A 7,459-nucleotide genomic window follows, 5' to 3' on the forward strand; every position below is an offset into this window, starting at 1 on the left:
TGGGGACTTCTAGAATTACGCTTTTATTGCCATTTTGTGCGATAATAAATCCTTTTAAGTAATAGCCCAGCCTTGAGGTCCCTCCTCCACAACAGATCAATGTAGCTTGTGGACGGTACAGATTGGGCTAGAAGGTTGGTTTATCATTGGAAAATATCTGTCGAATTTGAGAGCAGAGAATGGCCATGCAACTTGGGGTCCATCAATGTTTCCAAAGCTCAATCTGGATTTGTGTCACTTCCTTGAAGTACATTGCAAGTTGTTGAAGCATGGTACCATGCATCACGAAGCCACAAGTTAGTTCCAGAAGCGAGTTGTAATGACCTCTTACAGACATGGATCAATTTGCTTCATCACCATTTCAGTCCATCAATCTCAATTGATGTTTTCCAGATTTACATCAACGAAATACAATGTATGATGGCGTCTCCCACTTCTTGGCTCTTCTTGCACCTCTCAAATTTCAGCTTGTTTCAATGGTATGACCAAGGAGAAGGTATGGAGATTCGAAAATCAGAAAAGTCTCAACGAGCCTCAATATGACAAATGGTCAATTCACTATTAGAAAACACTAGAAGGAAGGTTGAGCTTAACTCTATTCTTGTCAGACAATTCCCAGAAAGGATAGTATACGAGAGACAAAAACACGATAAACGTTATTCTTCACCGATTATTTGGCGGTGCTCATTTCTAAATTTGTGGCAAAGTGTTATAAGGTTTAGATAGAGACTTTTAAGGTTTTTAATATCGTGTTAGGTTAGGTTGGGTTAGGTTAGGTAGGGTTAGTTTAGGTTTTATTAGGTCAGGTTGAGATTTAAAAAAGTAGTACCGCCAACTAATCGGTGGAGAATAACGTTTACCCAAAAACACCTGGGAAAAGAGTCTTAACAGGCTTGGCAAATATCCCACGAATGAACCTCAAGTGCCAATCAAGCCAAAATCAACAATTATGATGCCTGTAATTATCACAGCTGTAGCTCTTGAGAATAGATGAAATCCCGAGTTATATCCTACTCAATTCATAATGAATTAGATAAAGCGATTCATTGAACCACTTAGCTCAAACAAAACATAAATACAAACGCAACCAACTTATCTACCTTATTGACTCATTGAAGCGGGAAAGGAAGATGACGTCATCGTCAAATTTTGAGAGATCACTCCTACTTTTGAGGCTTCATATCTCTTTGCTGAGGGATTAAATTGAAGGTTCAGTTCTTTTATCCAATAAAGGAATAGTTCATGCAGGTAGGTATTTTTATAAACTGTCTAAGTTTCGCTCATTAACATGCATAAAAACTAATTTTAGTAGAAAAAAGCCGTTTTGCGGCTGATTTTTTTTTGTATTTTAGAATTTCGTATTTTTGCAGTAAACTTTTTGAAACCTTAGAAACTGTTGTTGTCCAATATTGAGATTTATATCTTAGATTTTTAGTACCTCTACTGTTTTGAAAAGTGCCCCAATGACCTCCCAAAATTTGAGCTGCTTTTCATCTTGCAGCTGCTACTTCAATGTGTCATACATTACTTGGCGCGGACAGAATATGCAGATATGTAAGTGGTATGTGTAAGCACCTCATAAGCGCCATATTATATAAAGAACATTTCTGATGCCATGAGAGGAAACTTAATATCTCTCCCTTTTCAGAATGCCACTTTTCTTAAATCTGAGATCAAAGTGGCCTGACTGGCGAAGCTGAAAAAAAAGACATTTTCTTTCGCCAGCTACTTTATTCTGGAAACGGTGAAGCCATTTCGTTACGTCAGATTATTTTACAAGCAACCCTTTCGAGAAGTTTGGTCTTACAAAAGCATCTATTAGTTTCCACTTGTAGAGAAACGGCTTAATCGTGGTTGGTTTCTGTTATGATGGAACTGAAGGTGTGATCATTCCCGGTTCTAAGAATTGACTACTCTTTATTCTTCATAAATAAGGGAATACAATTCGATAGTGCGTTCATGAATTAGGTACTAATTAGTACAGTGTCAAATGGTAATGACCTAACATCTCCCCTAAGTCCATGGGGGTTGGATCACAAGTTCAAACGTGTGGGACTATTTTTTATTCTTGCACTTTTTCTTTGGGCAACGGGGGTTATTGATGTATTAAGAACGTTTTGGGCTTGTTGTTCGATCAATGCTTCAATTGGGGCGTGTTCGATCGATGCTTCAATTGGGGCGAGATGTCGTCGGTTCCTTGCAGACCATCGGCCTCCGGATTCAATAACGTAAGATCTTCCGTCCTCTCGCACTTCTTTGATTTTTTCCATCTTGTTCCATTTCTTGCTAATTTGATTCTGAACGCGAACACTTGAATCTGGTTGGAGACGAGGAAGTTCACGGCTGTGGGCATTGAGTGAGGTTTTGATCTTTTCATCGGATTCTCGCCGTTGTCTATCTGCCTCAAAGATTTCGTGGTCCCTCAAGCGTTCGTACGTTGAAGGGTGTACCGGATTCTTTGTTCTTTGATTTCGACTAAAAACTCGTTGAGCTGGGCGGAGGCCATCCTCTCTTGGCATGTTCCTCCATTGAAGCAATGCTGCCCGGAACGCAGACCAATCGGACCCGTACTTTTCGAGCAAAAGTTTCATTGATTTCACTCCAGCTTCTGCATGACCATTGGACTCGGGGTAATAGTCCGAAGACACCTCATGAACTATTTTCATTTCGTCACACCACTTGTCAAACTCAGAACGGAACGGAGGGCCCCCATCAGTTCGGATGGAGACTGGAATACCAAAATTCAGCATCCAATTGCCAAGACACCTGGTGACTGCCAGTGTATCAATTTTGGTTAAAGACCTAGCATTCGGCCAACCTGAACATCTGTCCACCATGACTAAATAGCTTCTACCGGCCAGACTGAATAAATCGGCAGAAACGGACTGGAAAGGCCATGCTGTTTCCGTCGATTGCATTAGTTCGCGGCACTGACTCGGACGAGATTCTTGGCATTGTGCACACGAGCGCACGACTTGCTCGATGTCATTGTTAATGTTGGGCCAGAAGTAGAGATCGCGAGCCCTTGCTTTTGAACGTCTCAAACCCTGATGAGGTCGGTGTAGCTCAACAAGGATTTTGTCCCGTTCCGATTTTGGAACGACAATTCGCTTGTTATGTATTAACAATAGTCCGCTGGATTGGTCCAAAGACAAATCCCTCCATTGTTTCGAGAAACATCTTGCTGGGTGAGGATCGGGTAGAAATTTTGGAGATTTCCCGCTCAGGAGCGCGGTAATGGTAGCTTGATAGTTACCGTCTCTTTTGGCCGACCGAGACATGGCATGGAGGGCAAGGTCCTCTGAAGCAGACATCACAGCCACGCTTATGTGCCAGTCCCCTTCGGAGACGTCAGGTTAAAAAACGGGCGACCTTGATAGGGCGTCGGCGATCTGGTGTCTTTTCCCGGGGGTCCACTGAATATCAAAAGTGTAAGCGGACAGTTTTTCGAGTATTCGTTATAAGCAGGGATTGTCAATGGCATCCAAGTTCAATCTTTTGAATATCGCCAAAAGTGGCTTGTGGTCCGTGACCACTGTGAACTGAATACCCAAGAGATAAATCCGGCATCGTCCAATAGCCCATTGAATTGCTAACGCCTCTATTTCGCAAACGGCGTATCGGCTTTCAGCACTGGCGAGTGATCTAGATCCACATTGGATCAATCTTGTTGATCCGTCGCTATTGGTTTGCAAAAGTGCAAAACCCAAGCCCTTCAATCTTGATGCGTCGGTGAGTAGGACGGTGGATAGGGTAGGGTCAAAGTGTGATAATATTGGTCCATTGGGATTGGTTAAAATTTGCTTTACTTTATCAAATGAATCTTGTTGTGGACGGAGCCATTGGAACGCCACTTCCTTCTTCAAAATTTCTCTCAATGGTTGAGATGTGTGGGCAAGATCTGGAACAAATTGACCCAATTGGTTTGCTAGCCCGAGGAACGATCTGAGATCCGTTACATTATGTGGCACTGGAAAATTGGTGATGCTCTTCACCTTTGTCGGATCTGGGGCAATGCCCTTATCCGATATCATGTACCCAGCAAATGTCAACGAATTGCCAATTTGAATCTTGTCTTTTGATTGAGTAATTCCAGCCTCTTGGCCCCGGGAAAGGACTTGATTCATCCTCTCCCTCAATTCGTCCAAAGTAGGAGCAAATACTTTTAGTCGTCGGCAATTTTTTTCACTCTGATGGTTCCAGCCAGAGCGCGGTCCTCACGGGCACAAAACTCTTCTCCAGACGCGTTTATACCCATAGAAGCCCGACAGAATCTGAAACGCCCCAATGGGGTTAAGAAGGTGGTGAGATGGCGTGATTTTTTGTCCAATTCGACTTGCCAATAGCCTTTCACAGCGTCGAATGTAGCGCACCACCTGGAGCATGACGGAATTGAAGAGGCAAGCTCGTATGGTGATGGAAATGGGTGCACACGCCGCTTGACATGTTTGTTCAGACCGGTGAAGTCGACTACTAGACGCACTGACCCGTTGGTTTTGGGGACAACCATAGATGGGCTAACCCAGTCTGTTGGGCCATCCGACTGCTCTATTATATTCAATTTTAGCATGAACTCCACCTCCTCTTCAAATGCGTTGCGACTGGCGAGTGCAATGTTTTGCACTGCTGTGGTATAGGTTGGTATTACTTCAATGTTAGTTTTCAGGTGGATTTTCATGGGTTTCCCTTTCATGGGTCTAAGTCTTGCAGATATATCAAACACTTTCGGGTAGCATGAAATAGTAGGTTTATTTCGTCATTTTTATCAACAGAATCATCCTTTCCGTCTTTGTCATCGTCACTTTCCTTGGCAAGAATTGCGTTGGCACGAGTGGTTGAGATATCTTTTGGGAGCAAAGGGAAAGAAGGAGAAATCATTCCCAATGGGATCATGTTATGCCACGAAATTATCAATTGATCGTGAATATCTGGGGTCACAAAAGCGGTAGCTTCTATTTCGTATTTTCCGAGATGTAACAACCTGAGATGGACGGCACCAGAGCAACGTAGACCTGATCCGTTTGCGGCAACAATCTGGCGTACTTGCGTTTTGTCGATTGGTAGGTTGAACTTATGAACCAGATCTTGCGAAATAAGGTTCTCTGTTGCTCCCGTGTCTGGGAGGACTTTGAGACGGAACGGTGTTCCTTGGCATGGGTGAACTTCTATTCGAGCACATGGGGTGGAATTTGAGGAAGATAAAGATTGCACTTGAATGAAAAAGTTGTTGATGGATTCTGACTCGGAAGAACTCACAAAGGACACTTTTTTCTTCTGGAGATATGATGGCCTCCCGCGGCTTTTTCCACGGCTCATGTATACCTTTGAAAACTGACCGACCTTCCCACAATTGAAGCACCCCTCAGTTTTGGCGGGGCATTCTCCAGAGCCGTAGTCGCTGCACTGCTTTCCACACCCGAAGCAGTTCCCTCCGAGATGTCTCCAAGCCGGTTTCAAGTGCGGTTTCCCAGTTCTTTGTCTCTTGTAGGATGAAACGGCGTCAACTTGAATGTTGACTGAAGACTCCTCAATCGATTGCTTGATGCTTGTGGCGATTTCAAGCGATTGTGCTATGGCCACTAACGATTTTCTGCACGGTTTATCTTGACGAAGGAATTCTTCTCTCAGTTTGGGGTCGCTAGTACCGGTTACCAAACGGAGAACGAACAACTCATCGACCCCGATATGTTCGAGGTCCGCCTCCTGTCCCAAGACTTGGAAACGCAGGTACCAATTGTGAAAGGATTCACCCATGTGTTGGTCACAAGAGAAGAAATTGAATCTTCTTGTCAGCGCCGGGGTGTTGGAGAAAAATATCTCTGCAATGAAACCGATGCAATCTTCAATCCCAGAGTCGGGCAATATCTTGACCGAGAGCACCAACTGAAGCTTCATGTCTAGGCAACACCGCAAGTATCCGTGCTGCTCTCCGACAGATAAAAGCTCCATGTGGTTTGAAGAGAAATATACCATGAAGCTTTCCTTCCATGATCTGAATTCGGCTAAGCTCGACGACGCCAGTAGTTTTTCGGGTTTTAGGTCGTTATTAATCCTTCGAAGTGTTTCAGGTGCCCCCCCTGGGTGCAATACATTTGAGATGGACTTGGCTGATGCAAGCCTAGCTTCGGTTATGAACACCATCAACTTATCAACTAGCTCGGTAGGGTGATTCAAGAATCCGCTATCCTTTTCTGCTAAGTCCGTGTCGTGGATTTCAATGGCAGCGAGGCTGTCTTGGAACGTATCTAATCCTTCCGTGCATTTCTGAGCGAGAGAATCCAGGTTTGAAAGAACTTCTTTTGGCAGCATGTGATGATTGGAGCCATCATGTATTGTCTGGAAAACGCTCTCCAACAGACTAGTAGCCCTTGTCACGGAACTTTTGTAGCCGCGATGGCTCGCTCTGGCACGTTCTGCACTTGGGTAGGAAATCCTTACCGATTGCGCCATGTTATGATGGAACTGAAGGTGGGATCATTCCCGGTTCTAAGAATTGACTACTCTTTATTCCTCATAAATAAGGCATTACAATTCTATAGTGCGTTCATGAATTAGATACTAATTAGTACCGTGTCAAATGGTAATGACCTAACAGTTTCCACCTAACTTTGCGAGTAATTTGTGTTTATAAAATACGGTTTTGAGCTAATTATGGCGGCACTGAAATCAGCTGTCAGGGAATCAAACTGTTTCTTCGATGCTTTTCCGCCTGGTCTTTTTTATTGGGATTTTAGTGTCCAGGATAGACAAGACTCTTTAAGCAAAACATTCTTAGTCATTTATGCAACGGTTCCAGCTTTGAGACACATGTTTCGAAAACGTTAGCTTTGCACCCAAAAAGAAACCCTCCTGTTGACAAAAAAGTAGCAGTTATTTCTCATATTGCTTTTGTAGCAAATGTGGTTTGCCAAATTTGTAACATAAGTTCATCCTCTCATAGTCCTCAATAGTATCATTTGGTGAACATTAAGGCACCCCTTTTTCTTTTGGGTTGATATTTAATGGCAATTATAATAGTGCAACATCATTTTGGAAGGTTTATCATTCAATAACAATATGAATAACGTTCGAATTGATTATCGTTTCAATGCTCAAGATAATAATCTATTTTAATGGTCTTTTTAACTGCCCTAGACGACGACACAATTTCATTACTTCTATCACATCTGGCAAAACTTGTTCGCCTAGCTACCAACCCGACAACTTTGTTCTGTTGTTTGCGGTTTCGTTTTATCGTCTGTCTCTTTCTGCTTGAGAACTTGTGTTCAATTCGTCCAATCTACTTAGACCTGTCTCAGGCCTTCGATTGCGTGAACCATGACTTCTAGTGCGAAAGCTCAATAGGCTTGGGTTGGGTGACTTGGTCGGAGCTTGGATTAAGGATTGGCTCTTGGACAGAAGTCAAAGGCTCATTCTTAATAGTATGGCATCATCGTGGTCCAAGTTATGCCTGGGTGTC

The sequence above is a fragment of the Tigriopus californicus genome, chromosome 1, assembly GCF_007210705.1.
Source record: "Tigriopus californicus strain San Diego chromosome 1, Tcal_SD_v2.1, whole genome shotgun sequence".
NCBI lineage: Eukaryota > Metazoa > Arthropoda > Copepoda > Harpacticoida > Harpacticidae > Tigriopus > Tigriopus californicus.